Raw genomic sequence first — 17470 nt, forward strand, 5'->3', positions numbered from 1 at the left:
AAAAACTGGTACTCGTTGATTACGACCAGCTGATTGAAAATGCAACCGCACGTTATCAATGAAAACGCATGGCGAYAAGGAGTTGAGGTAAGAGGTGTAGAAATCTTTGACTTTGTTATAGCTGATCGGGTTGAAAATGTATRGAATCAGAATTAGGTGAACTATATATAGTAAATATAGTTATTTACTTCAAARCTATAATACACTTCACGAACAGAAATGCTTCCACAAAAGAACTTGATTTTAATATTTTAGTTTGTATGGGCGCTATAAGCTATARTTGTCTTATCTGAACCATTTCTTCACAAATTATACTTTTGCCTTATACAATTACTCCTGCTAAATTACKTGAAGTTATCTTGTAAAATATAAACGTTTTTCATACAACGACATGATTTTGATCAGTCAGTTTGTATGGGCGCCATAGGCTATAGTAAACCGATCTGAATAATTTCTRAACGGATTACAACATTTCCTTAAATAATAGTTCACGTCAAATTTCGTGAAGATATCTCGTCAAATCAAGCAGTTTTCTATATAAAGACTAGATTTTGATCTTCCAGTTTGTATGGCAGCTATATCCTATAGTGGTCCGACCCGAACGATTTCTTTAAATAATGTCATGTAATTGGGTCATTAAATTATAAATCACACCAAAATTCGTTAAGATATCTCTTCAACTAAAAAAAAWTTTCATACAAGGRCTAGATTTTGACGAGAGCATCAAAAACCCCGATTTCCATTCCCTTTATCATATTTTATTTAACTTTTCTCATGCTAAAATAAGCCAAGTCTTATCACTCAGCTCGGCTTAAAATGTAAACAATCAGCCGTGTACATTATAATCAAMATACAACAACAAAGATAACATTTAATCAATTCAATATCTCTGCACATACTCCAGCTTCGACTCAAGCGCGCGATCTCACCGATAACGCATTCGTCACAGTATCAGTATGCGCTTGCTATCACAGCATTAACTCATTTCGCTCGCGCGCTCAAATTCACTCGCTCTGCGCTGCGCAATGTACTCCTGTACGCCACTGCACTTGCCGGCAAGTGAAGTTGCAGCAAAAGGAGCGCAACGACGTTGTTATTATTTCAACTGATTATGTTGTTACCGCGCTGCCCAACACAAACACACACACACGCACTCACGACCTGCTGCTGGTTAACGAACAGCGCGCTTACTTGTTTGTTTATATGTTTTTCGGGGACTCCACTGCTCCACTGAGCAAACGGATTCAAACAGCTGTGCGCACGAATCACACAAGAGCGCGCGTTGTTCTTCTTTTTGGGGGGCCACAGCGACGTCGTACACGTTCGGGTTCTGATCGGTACAGCGCGCGATTCTCGTGCGCGTAGTCGCAAGTCGGTGCCGCTGTCGCCGCAATGACAAAAGTAGGCAGCAATACGCCGGCGAGCTGCAGTCTTTGAGAAGCGCGCGCATTTGAAGGTTTAGCAGACGGCTATTGTCGAAGCAGGCGAGCGTTTAACAATAAGAACGGACGGTGCGTCGGTCGGTCGTACGTTAGTAAAAAGTGCACAACAAAAATGTTGTGAAAATTTAATGCGCATACGGATATCAGTGTTGAAAATAAGCAGTAATTGGAAATTATTAAAAATATTCTCAAGCCTAATTCGACGCGAGCCAGCAAGTGTTTAATTAATTTCTAACAAAACGGTAATWATTGCAAATCAATGTTGTTGGTTTCAAATCAAGCAAACCAGTTGTGCAATAAATACAGTTATGAATTAGTTAGTAAAAAATTACCATTTATTGTGTGCTGATTTAAAACAAAAGTGTTTGGGATCCAAGATCCAAGCTGTGAAATTCATCTATGCACATTGTGTGACATTGAAGACGCTGTCTAGCTTTAATGGTGTTACAACAACAATTGTTGCTGAGCAAATTCTTACGGTCAAATAGTAAATAAGGTAAATACCATATATAATTGCTGCTTTCATATAAATATTATATATAATTACCACAATTAAGCAACAAATTAATGATGTGAGAAATAAAAAGCGCGCAAAGAAATAAAAATATAAATAAAGAAAAATAAAATGTATAAAAATTATTTCTTAGTTAATTTGAGTAATGAAAACAATAAGAACAAGGAAAAAGTTCACTTCGTTTGCTTCGATACTAGAAGATCCTTCACAAACAAAGAAGGAATTTTATTATGTGCGATCAGTTTGTACTCGTATGCCAGCTATATGCTATAGTCATCCAATCTGAAAAATTTTTTCGGAGATTGTATCGTTAGTTTCRATAACAGTTTAAGCATAATTTTGTGAAAATATCTTATGAAATGAAAAAGTTTTCCATACAAGGACATGTATTCGATCGTTCAGTTTGTATGACAACTGCATGCTAAAGTGATCCGATCTGAATATTTTTTTCGGAGATTGTACGGATATCTCAGATAACAGGTTATGTACAATTTTGTGAAAATATCTCGTGAAATTAAAAAGTTTTCCATACAAGGACTTGAGTTTGAAGGACCACTTTGTATGGCAGCTATATGCTATGGTGATCCGATCTGAGCAATTTCTGAACAAATTGTTGCACTGACTTGGACAATAATTTAAATCGAATCTTGTGATGATATCTCGTCAAATAAAAAAGTTTTTCTCGCAAGAACATGATTCTGATCGCTCAGTTTGTATGGCAGCTATATATTTTAGTTATCCGATATCGACGATTCCAACAAATAAATAACTCTTTGAGAAGATAAGAATGTGTGCAAAATTTCAGAGCGATATCTCCAAAACTAGTTCGCATATATTAGAAGAAAATTGAGAACAATGTCTACCCCACAAAAGCTTAAGCAATCTCGACATAAGACCGCTAACCATATTAACCATAAGTTAAACTATACAAGCGCTAAACTCCACTGAAACTGTGATACATGCAATTATATAACTGACGATCCTCTCCTAAACTTCTTTTTGGTTTCAGCAAACTATAGAAAGTCATGGTTTCATAGCTAAACTTGCCCTAACCTTCAATAGAAACACCTTACGAGCCCGGGCAGCTTATGATTTTCCACAAAACAAGCTCTACAATGCATTAGAATACTTAACAAGCCAGCAGTGTACCAACTGGCTTATTTATATGCTTATGATGTGGCTTAGACAAACATTTCTAACTTCTAGTCTTGATTTGATGAGCTCTGCTAGACCTATGCGGATGCGCTCAGTGCGCAAATTATGTAAACAAATCCTATAGAGAAATTAATATTTATTAGTAAAATTGTCTATGCCACGCAATTGTTACGCCGATCGAGCGCAATCTCAGTAATCGCCGCAAAAGGCAGACCAGCGATTTAGTTGCTACGTGTATGCATGTGTGTGTGTCTAACACCTGACGTGGAAAAGTAAAGCAGAAATACACATTTACACGTGAGTATATGTGTGTGTATGGAAAAAGAAGATGAAAATCACGTGCAAGGCATACATATACATGCAGGGCACACGGAGAGGCAACAAAACTGTGTGTTGTTGTGATAATACGTAAAACAGAAAAATAGAAAAGCATGGGTTTATTGCACCACACAATAAAATTAATGCTTTATTTGTATGCACATTTGCATATTTATGTTTTTCTATTGTGGAATTCGTGAAATAAAGCAACAAAAAAGATTTGCTGCAAATGTCAAAGATTTTGCAAGTTTTTATGTAGGCATTGACGCCAGCCGAATAAAACCTTTCCAKACAAGTAGTTSATTCGTTCAGTTTGTATGACAACTACATACATATATACTATAGTGGACCGATCTGAAAACTATTTTTGTATCGTTATCCTTCATGAGATTGTACCGTTACCMTAAACAATAATGAATGCCAAATTTCTTGAAKATATCACGTAAAATGAAAAAGCTTTGAATACAAGCACTCAATTCTGATCGTTMACTTTGTATGGCAGCTATATGCTATAGTGAACCGATTTAAATAATTTYTTCAGAGATTATACCGTTRCTTCARTAAATAATCCACGCGAAATTTCTGGATAATAACTCATCAAMTAAAAAARMYTTCCATACWWGRACTYKATTYTKATCSTWCACTTTGTATGGCAGCTATATGTTATAGTAGTTCGATCTGGAAAATTTCTTYAGATCACCTAGCGCTGCTTTAAAAAATTATCTATTTCAAATATTGTGAAGATATCAGTTGAAATAAAAAAATTTCCATACAGGAAATTTGTTCTGATCCTACAGTTTGTATGGCAGCTATATGCTGGAACGGTCCGATCTAAAAAATTTCTTCAGAACATTTATCATTAATTTAAATAAAAATCTATGTCGGATTTCGTGAAGATATTTCGACAATTACAAAAGTTTTCCATGCAATGACATTATTTTTATTATTCAGTTTATATGACAGCTATATYTTATARTAATCGGATCTTAAAAGTTCACTCAGAGATTATAGCTTTACTTTGAATAATTATCCATGCCAAATTTCGTACAGATATCTCATCAAATAAAAAAGTTTTCCATAGAAGCACATAATTCCGATCGTACAATTTGTACGGCAGCTATATGCTATAGTTATCTAATAACGGCGGTTTTGAAAAATTAGCAGCTGCGTGAGAAGAAAAGCACSTGTACAAAATATCAGCTCGAAATCTCATTCAAAACCCCAAAAAACAAAATTACGCACAGTGGGACAAGTCAAGCATATAGACACTTAAAATTTGTAAAAAAATAATTTTTTACACACATTCTACGCACCTACTACAACATTTATTGATAAACATGCAATGCTCATTTTCAGCTTCAGATTCAGATTTTTTACCCAAAAAATCTAGATTGTTTTRCGATAAGATTAGAATGACACGAGTTCTACCAGCTTCAAAACGCAATAAATTTTGCTTGCAAGATAAGACGCTGGTGCTTRCGAAGCGTCTAGCAAATCTACGTACCCCGTTATAAAAATATTTAAAGGCAATAAAATGTTGTAAATAAACAYAGAAGAAATTCGCAACAAAATATTTCAAGGTTAAGCACCAAATTTGTTGACCGAGCATGACTTTCGAATTTGTCAGCAATCACACAGCTGTTTTGACGGTCATAATATTTCACAACATTTTATTCTAACTAAGTTTACGGTTGATCACTTGAGCTGCTGCTTTCTTGGGAATCTATCATTACAGTTACGAACTCAGTAAATTGACCTAAYAATTCTAATTGATAGGTAAGATTTTAACGATTCTCATATAAAGTCGAGACTCTCGCATTCATCGGAGGAAAATCACGCAGTTTGTTGCTGTATTTTTATACACTGAATAAGTTATACCTATTAAGTTGGCCAGGAAGTTTGTAATACCCAAAAGGAAAAGTTGGTGACCCTATGAGATATGTATGGACATAGCTCTTAGTTTTAGTGATATCGTTCTGAAATTTTGCAAACGTACTTTTCGCCCAAAAGAGCTGCTCACTTGTTTAATTCAACGATATCGGATCACTGTAGCATATAGCTGCCATATAAACTGAGCGATCAAAATGCAGTTCTTGTATGGGAAACTTTTCTAGTTGACAAGATATCTTTACGATATTTGGCACTGATTTTTTTCTAAAGTGTCGCTAGAATATCTGATGATATTTTTCAGATCGTACAACTATAGCATATAGCTGCCAAACAAAATTATCGGTTTAAAGYAAGTACTTGTATGGGAAACTTTTTATTTGACCAGAAAGCATCCCGAAATTTGGACAAGATTATTTTCGCAAGCAGCGCTAGTATAGCTGAATAAATTTTCCAGATCGAACCACTATAGCACATAGCTGCCATACAAACTTAACGAACAAAATCAAGTTCCACCTCTACTTACTACTTTTCCTGCTTTAGGCACAGCAGTAAAATTCCAACATTAAATATTTTCATTAAAAACACGTCTAAATATAGTAATTACATAATTTTGCTTATATATTTTTTTGCTTATAATGCACTTAGTCGCCCGTACAATTGCAAAATCCAGTCACACATTTCTTACACACTTTTCCTGCAATAAGCGCTTTATTTTATTTATTAATTTATTAATAYTTTTTASTTTTTTTAGTCCATGCTAGCATTTTTATTTTTTATTTGCATAAATTCTACACGGATATGCTAGAGCTTGGAGCTTTATTTAATTATAGAATTCGCGTGTGTTTACTTTTGTATAACCAAAACCCCACCAAAAAGTCATTTGTATGGCATTTTTTCACAGGCACTTGTTGTTGATGAAGTAATTTGATCTAAATGGGTCTACAAATAAATCGGCCGAAACAGAAACAGCACGGCATTATGGCATTACATTACTTAATATATACATATCCACTGTAAATATAGTATGTGTGATTTAACACTGCTCCAGCGCTTATGCTCGAGATACATGGTAGCTCATTAAGCGTTCCAAGAGCTATTTACGAAAATATATCTTGCGATATATCAGCGTTTTATTTTAACAATGACTTAGCAAAAGAATTAAGCAAAAAATTAAACAAAAGCGATCTAAACATAGTGCCACAGAGCTGTCTGTGGTAATTAACATTTCTGTTAAGTCATATGTTGATGTGCGCCTACTGTAATGAGTACTCGTATAACTCCTTAGCGGGCGGCAATGCTAATTAGATAATTCCGCGGATAGCGATCACCAGACGATTWGTCAATTGTTGTGATCATATTTTGGCTTTGTTAATTAAACTGGAACAAAAATTTGGTTTCGGCTGCAAAATATTATGTTTAGAACAAAAGCTTCTTATACTATTATAGAAATAAAATTTTCATCGATCTGAGCAGATATATGTTATGGTGAACTGATCAGGAAAATTTCCTCAGATATTCTAGCTTTGCTTTAGAAAGTAATCTGAGCCAAGTTTGTGAAGATATCTTATCAAATAAATTTTTTTCTTTACAAGGTTTGGATTTTGATCGATAAGTTTGAATGGCAGCTATATGCTATAGTTATCCGATCTAAAAGAAATATTTCGGAGGTTGTGTTGCTGCATTAAATAGTAATTCTAGCCAAATTTTATTGAAATATTCCGTCAGAAAAAAAAATTCTTCATACAAGGATATGACTTTGATTGATCAATTCGTATGGTAGCTATATGCTATAGTGCTCCGATCCGGATAATTTCTGCAGATATTATATAGTTGCCCTGGACAATAGTTCAAGTAAAATTTCGTGTAGATATCTTTACTTACAAACAAGTTTTCCGTATAAGAACTTGATTTTGTTCGGTCAGTTTATATGGCAGCTATATGCTATATTGATCCGATCTGGATAATTTCTGCAGATATTATATAGTTGCCCTGGRTAATAGTTCAAGTAAAATTTCGTGAAGATGTCTCCACAAATAAAAAAGTTCTCTATATAAGGACATGATTTCGATCGTTCAGTTTGTATGACAGCTACWTATTATAGTCGTCCGATKTAAACARTTTCTTCAGAAACTATATGGTTGCCTTAAATAATAGTTCGAAGCAAATTTCGTAAAGATGTGTTCTCAAATAAACAAGTTTTCTATACAAGCCCCTGATTTCRATTGCAACTTGTATGGCAACTGTATGCTATAGTGGTCCGATATCGCCTGTTCCGACATATGAGCAGCTTCTTGAGAAGAAAATTACCTGTGCAACCTATATGTTGGGGAATCGGTCTTTCTAACCTAACCTAACCATCAATGTTTGATATTTTCGTTTATTGCGCCAGATTTTACAACATAATTCGTATTCGTGATCAATGAACTCATGATCTCCTCGTATTTCCCCTTAAAGTCAATTAAGAACTAACAAAATTATTAAAAAAAAAWAWATATTTAAAAAAGAATTGACKTGAAGCGCTGCTTAAAATAGAATTTCGACTTTAAAAGCCGCCGCTACCCCGTAGGTCATACAAACCCGTATGGGGAATGGAAAAAAAATTGTGTTTGGAAAAAACGCCAAAAATTATATAATTTCCATGCTAAGTGAAACCGAAGTCAGGTAATACTGAGAACAATAAAAAATTATGCCCAAATGTAGCGAGAGCGAAATGAAAGAAAGAACGCCACACCGCATGGTTTCGCTTGATTCTACCGCGTTGCTTTCAATACCACGATTTTTCATTGCCAATGCRGCTGAAATATGGTATAAGGTAATCAACAAAAAACTTCGATATGCAATAATAAACAAAACACGAACATGGAAGTCCATTAAAAACACAAAACATCCAGTGAATACCGAAAACTTGTCCCAAAAATGCTATTAATAAAACCGAAAAATTCTTGTTTGAAATTCTCGAACGCAACGAAAGCTTGCCTCATTATTTATGCAAATGACTTTCTCATTACATACCGCCCTGCAAGTTGGAGACCAAACGAACGCGCACACGAGCACGCGCACGCCCGCGTACAATGGCGATTAATCGTTGCTGCGCTGCGCTGGCTTTGTGCAATTGCTGTGTTGGAGTAATTTCGTTTTTTATTAACCTTACTTTTTCTTTTCGTTAACGCCTTTGRGTTTTTGACTATAAATTCAAGGTTGTTGTTGCTRTTGTTGATGATGATATTGTTGATATTTGTAGTTTTTGTGGCTGTCGCTATCATTACTGTAACCAAATTCTTACTGCTTGTTATTTGCTTTCATACGTAAAATGCGCAGGCGCACAAGCGCTTTCTTCCATAATTCTTGTAGTTGTTTTTGACTAAATCAACAAGTTTGCGCGTTGCGCGCTGCGCGCTAAGATTATGTCACAGCGCTGAGCCAACGCGCGTCTACACGCGCACTTCTTTCACACGCCCGGATGCCGCCAACGCGAGAAGAGCGGTTTCTTAGCTCATAGTCCAAGCGCTCGGTTTTTTAATTCARCGCGCGCCAGCAGAGCGCTTGTCYGTGTGGTGRGCTGGCATTTTTAACAGCGAAAATAACATTTCTAACGCCTGGCTTACGGGAAAGTCGCTGCTAGCTGATTATCGTTTGCCGCTGACCAGCCGTGCTGCCACTGTCACTGTCATGGCCAGCGACAGCAGCGCAGATACACTTAACCCCTCGCCGTGCCTTTGGTGCCACAGGCGGTTCATTGTCCGTCAATATGCTGCAATAACAACAACCACAAATCGTAGCCGCGCAGAGTTAACAAGCTGGCAGCGAGCGTGCCCGTAGTCGGCGCAGCAAAAATAACAACAAAAGCTATTTGCGCAAWGTATGTGTGAGTGTGCGCGCGTATGTATATGTTTGTGTGTATATGTATAAGAAGAGGCGCTTCTAATGATTTGTCTATTTTGTGCGCTTATTGCTATTGTTGTTGTATGTTTACTTGATTCCTGTTCCACTTCCATGAACAATACAGAAAACATGCAGAGGCAGCCAAAAGACAAGCACAAACAGCAAGAAGCAGAAGAAGAAGAAGCCGTAGCAGCAGCAGCAGCAGCAGCAGCAGCAGCGGCAAAGCATTAGAAATAGTGCCTCAAGCCGGGTGGCAGCAACAATAACAACAAGTTCGCGCAAATCGCCAGAACAGGAAGCCGCGGCCGCGACTGCTGGCCAACAACCACTTTCAAAAGTCCAAATAACAGCAAACAAGCGGCCATCAATGGCAGCAACAACAACAAGAGCCAAAGAGCTACCAAAAACTAACAGCAAAGCAGCAACAATTCTAACGTCGCAATAGACAAACGACCRTAGTCAACAAGCTAACAAATCCACAAACAAACAACCACAATCCACCACAACAACAACAGCAACAACATTGATAATTATCGCTAGGTGGTTTKCTAAGCAGCGCTGTTGTTGTTGCTGTCACTGCTGCTGTTATTGTTGTTGCTTTTCGTTCGCATTGAACATTGAAAGTTGCCCATGTTGGCCTCAGCTCGACGGCTTCGCGGCTCCGTGGCGCGGCGGGCTCAGAATAATTCTCGATTTTAGCTGCTCTTTGCTTTCTCGGCTGCTTTGGCTTTTACTTCTAACGCCATTCTAAGCYGCTGCCGGCGCTGGCACTGGAAGCGCAGAAAAGTGAAAGACGTGGCTGCCGTTTCACCGGCGAGACGGCGATGGTGTTGCGCCAAGGGAAGACGCGGCCGCGCAAATGGTCATTGGAAGTGAGGAATCTTGATGTGCTGCTGCGGTGAGCAAGAAATAGCGTTTGCTTGGCCTGGAAGTTGTGTGAAAAATAAAAACGAATCGGCTTGTTATGCACACCGCGGCCTGCTAGTTGCACATTCTTRRCAGAGCAGCAAAGAAAACTAAAATTATGAAGTTAGCATTTTCGCTTMAATAACTGAGAAATTTTTAATTTTATTCACAAGCTTATTAAAGGGTTAAGTATAGTGAGAAATTAGATTTCATGCAAGTACTTGACGCCGATCATTCAGATTGTATTTCAGATGTATCCATTAGTGATCCGATCKAAACAATTTCTTCGGATATTACGCCTATGGCTTAGACAATAATGTATGCCAAATTTCTTTGAAGATATCTCGTAAAATGATAACCTTTCAAAAATCAATGCCCAAGGTTTCCCAAAGCAAACATAAAGCAACAGTTTACTGGTGGACCGAAAATATCGTCCAACACAGACATACTCGTAAATGCTTCCGCCTTCGCAATATCAAGCAGCAAAAGGAGCATGCCATCGATGATAGCAAAAAGAGAAAATAGGAGAACTTACGCGAGGATGTTAACAAAAACCACTGTGGACTTAGGTATAAAATATTAAAGAAAAAACTCGATGTTCGAGCAGAGCCACTTGACTTAAACGATGCCAAATGGATCACATCGTAAACTCACTCTTTTCCACACACGAAAAAATTATTAATGATCCAGAACAGACCCTAGTTCACCCTCGAAGAGCTGCAAGAAGCGAATGGCAAGCTCAAGGCCAATAAATCCCCGGCCCGGCGGGGATCTTTGCAGAAATCTCGAAAATAATTGCGACCGGCAGTACTGTTGAATATGTACGACACCTGCCTCGAAACCGGAATATTCTCTGAACCCTGGAAAAAGCAACGGCTGGTGATAATCAATATGGCAAAAGGAGATCCCAACTTGACATAAGCATACCGCGCACTATGCAAGCTTGACACAACAGGATGGCTCTGTGAAGGGCAACTTAAACCCAGACTAGAAGCGGCTATCAAAGTAGCTGGAGGACTACCCCCTAGACAACACGACTTTAGACCCGGTAGATCAACTCTATGAGCTATAAACTGCATCATTAAAAGTGTCGAAGAAAACTGCTCTACACAACTAGAGAGGAATCACGACAGATAGCGACCACATCAGGAGCAATACAAAGATCTATTCTAGGCCCAACTTGCGAAACATCAGCCACGACGCTATACTAAAACTCGAAATACCAGAAAAGTCGTACTTATTTTCTACGCTCGGTACAAATCAGACAAATGGTCAACATAGGAGCCCCAGCCAAAGAAAGAGAAGGCTTCTAATGTCTACGGCTATCAGCGTCCTATTATACGGGGCTAAGATCTGGACAGATGTGCTTAAAAAGAAAAACCGGAGTGATAGAGTGATCACAGTGCAGCTCTCGAAGTTGCCCACCGAACAGTATAAAGTATAAAGGAATATGGAAGTAGACATAGAGAGATTTTGGGGTGGAGATATAAAGCATAATAGAATATATAGATATACATTTGTCATATTGTTTCAGAAGAGAAGTCCCACAATATGATGAATGTGGTGATTTTGGCGTGGAAGACGAAGAGCATACTAAACGGTCAAAAATGTTTGAAGATGATGAACKGGACACATTAACCAAAGAAAATCGTTGTCAAACACTGGAAAAGCACTTTTTGAGAATCATTCAAGCGGCCAATTCAAAGCGTTTCGGTGCAGAAGTATAAAAATCAAAGCAAAGGAATTCGCGGCTTAAACGCTACAAAAAGAAGTCCATTTGCCACAGATGGTCATTGGTGATGAAAAATGGATACCTTATGACAACCCTAAATGCGAAAAAATTATACGTGAAAACTATTCAACAAGCCAAATCAACGACAAACACGAATAACCATGTCAACAAGATAATGTATTTTGTAGTAACGGAATTACGTGCCTGTATTATGAGCCTCCAACCACCTTTTGGTTTGCTAGATACACAAAGATCTCAATGAAATAGTTGGTTAGTTCTGGAGAAATCTTGTCAATCGAATTCAAAAACACAGTCTCGTGAAAGACGCGTTTAAAGACCGCGCACTTAGCCTAGCTAGCGTCAAAAAATTTAGTACAATATTCTAGAAGTTTGATTTTTTGAAACTCGTAAACCCATGTAACCCCYTAAGATCATAAAAGAACCCTCATTTCAATCGAAATTCTCAAAACAAAATAATTGTTCTTTTGAAACRAATTGGYAGGSGTTTTMTTCGYGAAAATCTCTACTTTCAGATRATATAAAAATATATACATATATGKATAYAAGAATTCAACCTTGCCTCCCCTYTTTCTYTTCTCGTTYTAAGATATATTAMGTTTTYCTCCGAMGACTGCTCTATTTATGCGCAGTTGTTCTGCCATTCTTTGTCTGTATGTTTGTATAGTTTAACACCTCGTGGACTGGACCCATTTGAACTTGGACTACTTCCGATAGCGATAATAATCAGTGTTTACTAATTCTTTGTACATACATACATATATACATTGTATGTACAGGGGTATGTACATATTACTAAGCAACTTTTATTTTCAATGCCAAGTTTATTTGCGACAACAACGATAATAACAACAGCGGATAGATAATAAAAAAATTTGCAAACAACAAATGTGGCTACTCAGCTGCTGCTAACAAGTTAATTACACTAAGCGATAACGCGCAGTGTGTATGTATGGTACAAGATAAGGTTAGGCTAATAATCACTGGCCGACAAGTCATGTGAAAATGCGCAACCATTTGTATGTGCGYATATGCTCGCTTAACGCTAAAGTTTTTGTTTGAAATGCAAACAAAAAATACCAGCAACAACATTTTGGCGAGCAGCAAACATTTTTTATGGTGCATTAACTTATTTAATATTTATTTTTATACCCTGAAGTATAACCACAATTTGACACATTGTTTTCAATGCCTAGAGGTAAAGGTTGGATGAATTTAAAAATTTTTATTAATATATAAATGAATAGTGTGGCGCGCTAAGTCAATTCAGCCATATTTGTTTGCCATCTGCCTGGCAATCTGTCTAGCCATTTTTATAGAGGCGTACTAGTCACGCAGTTTTTGAGATATCACTCGAAAATTTTGCACACATTCTTTTCTCTTCAAGCAGCTACTTATTAATCGGAAACGCCGATATCGGACCACTATAACATATAGCTGCCATACAAACTGAGCAATCGGAATCAGTTGCTTGTATGGAAAACTTTTTAAATTGAGGAGATATCTTCACGAAGTTTTACACGGCTAATGGCCTAGAGTAGCGGTACAATCTCTGAAAAAATTACTTAGATTGAATCACTATATCGTATAGCGGTCATACAAACTGAACAATAAATATCACAYTATTGTATGGAAAACTATTTTTATTGAATAGAGATATCTTCACGAAATTTAACACAGCTGATTACCTACGACAGAGGTATATTCTCTGTAAAATTTACTCAAATYGGAGTACTATAGCTTATAGCTGTCATACAAACCGAACGATCGAAATCATATTTGTGTATGGAATACTTTTACATTGGCGAAGTTATCTTCATGAAATTGGACACAGATGGTTRYCTAATATAACGGTACAATCTCCGAAAAAATGGTTCAGATCAGCGCACTATAGCTTATAGCTGTCATACAAACTGAAGCATCAAAGTCAAGTGCCTCTACAGAAACTTTATTATTAGACAAGATAATTTCCCGTTTTTATACGTAAACTSTTTGTTATGTCCAGCGTATTATAGCTGCTGTGCAACCGAAGCAAATTTTTGTTGTTTTTATTTTTATTTTTAATTTTTAATAGCAGTTGAGCGCTTATCAGCCTTCAAACACGGTTGACCTTGAAAATGTTAAGAATTTTCGCATGTGATTTTTTTAAAAGTGGCATATATGTATATATGTATGTACGTGTTTGCTAAACATAACCACACGCATACATGCACAACAACAACAAGTAGTAGCAATTGTAACAATTTTTTCGCCACCACGGTGCTTTAACGCGCTATTGCTGCTATGCTTTAATTGCCTTGCCAAAAATGTCTGTTGCTAATTTTCGTCTTATGTTGTTAYTGTAATAACAACTTCACTAAAAGAATGCCGGCATTAACATAATTTAAACATTAGTGAAAAAATTCGCCAGCAAAGTTCGTTGAGCTTCGAAGCGCGTGCGCTTCACCGCTTTAACTAAGCATATTTTATATATTTTATGTTGATATTTATTCGCTTATACGAATTTTGTGTGATTCTAGTTGTTGTTATTATTGTCGATTGCTGCGCACACATTCATCTAATACCGAAAAGCCGGTTACGCAAATTATYTTCAGTCAGTCAGTCGGTGAGTTGGACGCGCGGCATGCGGCTTTGGCATTAATGCTTCCTCTCAACAAACATAACAACAACAATAAAGACATATGCCAACTCATAAGCACGGCGAGGCCTAAAGCACGCACGCCAAATGCAATACCACCAATGCGCACAACAACAACAACAACAAAACGCGCACAGTAATCAACGCCAAAACAACAATTAGAACAGGCAATAGTAGTGCTTGCGCGCAGCATTACAGCCACCGCCAACTTGTCAATACCGGCTTTTTATGCKCGCGTAGCCGCAGTGCAGACAGCCGCGCTAATGCGCTGCATTGCCGCCACACTTCGAAGTCTTGCCGACCGGCYRGCTGAGTTGAGTGTGCSGCGTCAGCGTCTAATGCGCATGCGCAGCGCTTAGCTGCTTCTAATGGACGCTATGCTGGTGGCTGGCCTCAGCTTTCTTATAACCGCCGCTGTTGTTGTGATATGTTGTTGTGTAGCTAGGCGCATATTAATGCAGGCAATTATGAACTGGCTTTAATGTGCGCATGCGCGTTGCAAGCGGCGACGCTGTGCGCGGCCGACATACGCACACAACTAATGGCGGGCATAACGCTTCCGAAACTAATTAAAAGTAAATATGTGTATATGTGCGCGTTCACTTGCAGGYGTGTATATGTGTGCGTGTATTGGCATGAAGCGGCGCGTCTTGCAAAGAAAGTGAATTTGCGCCAACCGGTTGGTGTGCTGGCCGGCTCTGGCCCTAAGGGCTTGGCTTATAAAATTCGCAGAAAATATATGGCTAAGTAAGTTCTGCTGCTGCTTCGTGGATTATATAACACACGAAATGTGTGTTAGCCGTACGCGCACAGCAACTGGACTGCCCACTTCTAGCCAAGTTCTGCTCATTCTGCTTTATGTTCTGTTTTATGTTTATTCGAACGCGTCTAATGCTTGACATTTCGGGCGGAAGTTCGCGCATTAAGCCGAAGAAGGAAGTGCTCGTCGCATTTATTCAAATGTAGAATGAATTTAGTCAGGAAAAACATGTTTCACATGCATACGCATTATGTTTAGATGGATTTGTGRTTGATAAAGATGTTAAGATCTTTCAATTAATCCACGCGAATGTGTTTGCAAGCGCGCACGTCGCTTAGAATAAAACCAAATTTAGACTCAAGGATAACCAGAAAGCAGGTTCGMCATGATTTTGCTACAAATTCGCAATAACTTCGTTCTAATTTTGAGTGTTAACACAAAGAAGAAGAAATCACGTCAAATGAAAAAGTTCTCCTTACCAACATTTGCTGCCGATCCTTCGGTTTGTATGAGAGCTATGTGCTATAGTAATCCGATCTAAACGATTATTTCAGAGATTGTACCATTACATTAGATAACAGTAAATCTCAAATATCTTGAAAATATCTTTTCAAATAAAAAAAGTTCTCCATACAAGCATTTGCTGCCGATCCTTCGTTTTGTATGACAGCTATATGCTATAGGGATTCGATCTGTACAATTTTTCCGGAAGTTGTATTGTTACTTTAGGCAATTATCCTTGATAAATTTTGTGTTGATATCTCTTCAATGAAAAAAGTTTTCCATATAAGCGTGTAATTTTGAATGTTCAGTTTGTATGGCAGCTATATGCTATAGTAGTTTGATTTGAGTAATTTTTTCAGAGAATGTACTRTTATCGTAAGCAATAATCTGTGTAGAATTTCATAAAGATACGTTGTCAAATAAAAAAAATTTCCATACAACGGCTTGAGTACGATCTCTCCATTTATATGGCAGCTGTGTGCTATGGGGATCCGTTCTGGCCAAAGAAATATTATATATCTACATATATGTATATGTATACACAAGCGTTAAAATATATGAAGCTAACTGTTTTTCTAACACTGCTCTGGTGTTCATTACTCCCAGAAATACATTTCCCTTAACTGTCGACCAGTAAAGCTACCACCATTTCGTAAAATATTTGGTATGTGTGTATGTGATTTTGTAATGTATTTCATCGCAGAAATGATCACACGTGAGGTCTGCTAATTTTATTCATCCCTTAGATTAATTTTGGTCTTTCTAAAATTAGAACAAAATTATTCGACAGTATTTATACACACGTAAAACATGTGTGCTTACCAAGGGCTGTGCGTGTTTCTGTATGCTGTCTGTGCCGCTGTGACCGAAACAAAAATAAAATGCGATCAGCATGTGATCTCTTGCTACAAATAGGTCATTTTGTGGATTTCATTTGTGAGGCAAACGGGTACAAAAAGGATTCGCAGACGGCGAGGCACTTCTTACAGTGCTCATCACGTGTTTGCCGTAGTGTATTTTTTCGTGTGGTCCGTATGCCGTCTAGTATTCCAGTGCGTTACAAAAGTAATTGATTAATAAATGCAAATAGTGATATTAAGAAAAAGATTGTAATATTAAAAAAAGATTACAATCTTAAATTATTAAAAAACAGATTGTAAATTGAAAAAAAAAGAACAAAAAAGGTTTAGAATGCTTAGCGCCAGCAAAGCGTCAGCTTGTTAACCGACTAATCGTGCACATAAATTACTGCAAATCTTACTACGTTTCATTCATTAATCCCGCAATTCATATAATCACCCAACCGATCATATGGKGTATGAGTTTATGCAACAGTGTTTTTGTATTTTTATTTGTGTGCGTGTGTAAACATTAAAGCCACGAGATCGCTTTCTTCACGCGCCGCACAMCGCTGGCACTGATAAGAGAGCGACAATTGTCGTCATCGGCGATAGCTTCCACACAATGCAAGTGGCCCACTGACATTGAAATTGCTGGCTATCTATGTGTGTGTACGTGTGTGTGTGCAGGTCAGAAATAGACGTACTGAAATGGAAAATTGCTGATAAGTGTGTAAATAATAAATAATGATAGTTTTAAGGAAATTTTGTTGAATTGTGTGTAGTGGTAATTGAAACTTTAAGAAAATAGCAATAATAATATTTTTCAAGAAGCAAAAAAAACAAAGAAAACATTATTTAACAAAATTGTG

At 37.4% G+C, this 17470-nt stretch overlaps 1 protein-coding gene across 2 annotated transcripts in view; it reads left to right on the forward strand.

The window, feature by feature from the left end:
- Window positions 1-1442: 1442 nt before the first annotated feature.
- Window positions 1443-17470, forward strand: part of LOC108967756 (ecdysone 20-monooxygenase) — a 27137-nt gene continuing 11109 nt past the window's right edge. Inside the window, exon 1 of one of the 2 annotated variants that reach the window (XM_018931368.1) lies at window positions 1443-1938. The gene's annotated coding sequence lies outside the window, so the exon portion shown is untranslated. Of the gene's footprint in view, window positions 1939-16803; window positions 16825-17470 lie in introns of those variants that run through there. The other variant, XM_018931369.1, reaches the window with a different exon arrangement.

Source organism: Bactrocera latifrons, unplaced genomic scaffold (assembly GCF_001853355.1).
Source record: "Bactrocera latifrons isolate USDA-ARS-PBARC rearing strain unplaced genomic scaffold, ASM185335v1 scaffold_199, whole genome shotgun sequence".
Classification (NCBI taxonomy): domain Eukaryota; kingdom Metazoa; phylum Arthropoda; class Insecta; order Diptera; family Tephritidae; genus Bactrocera; species Bactrocera latifrons.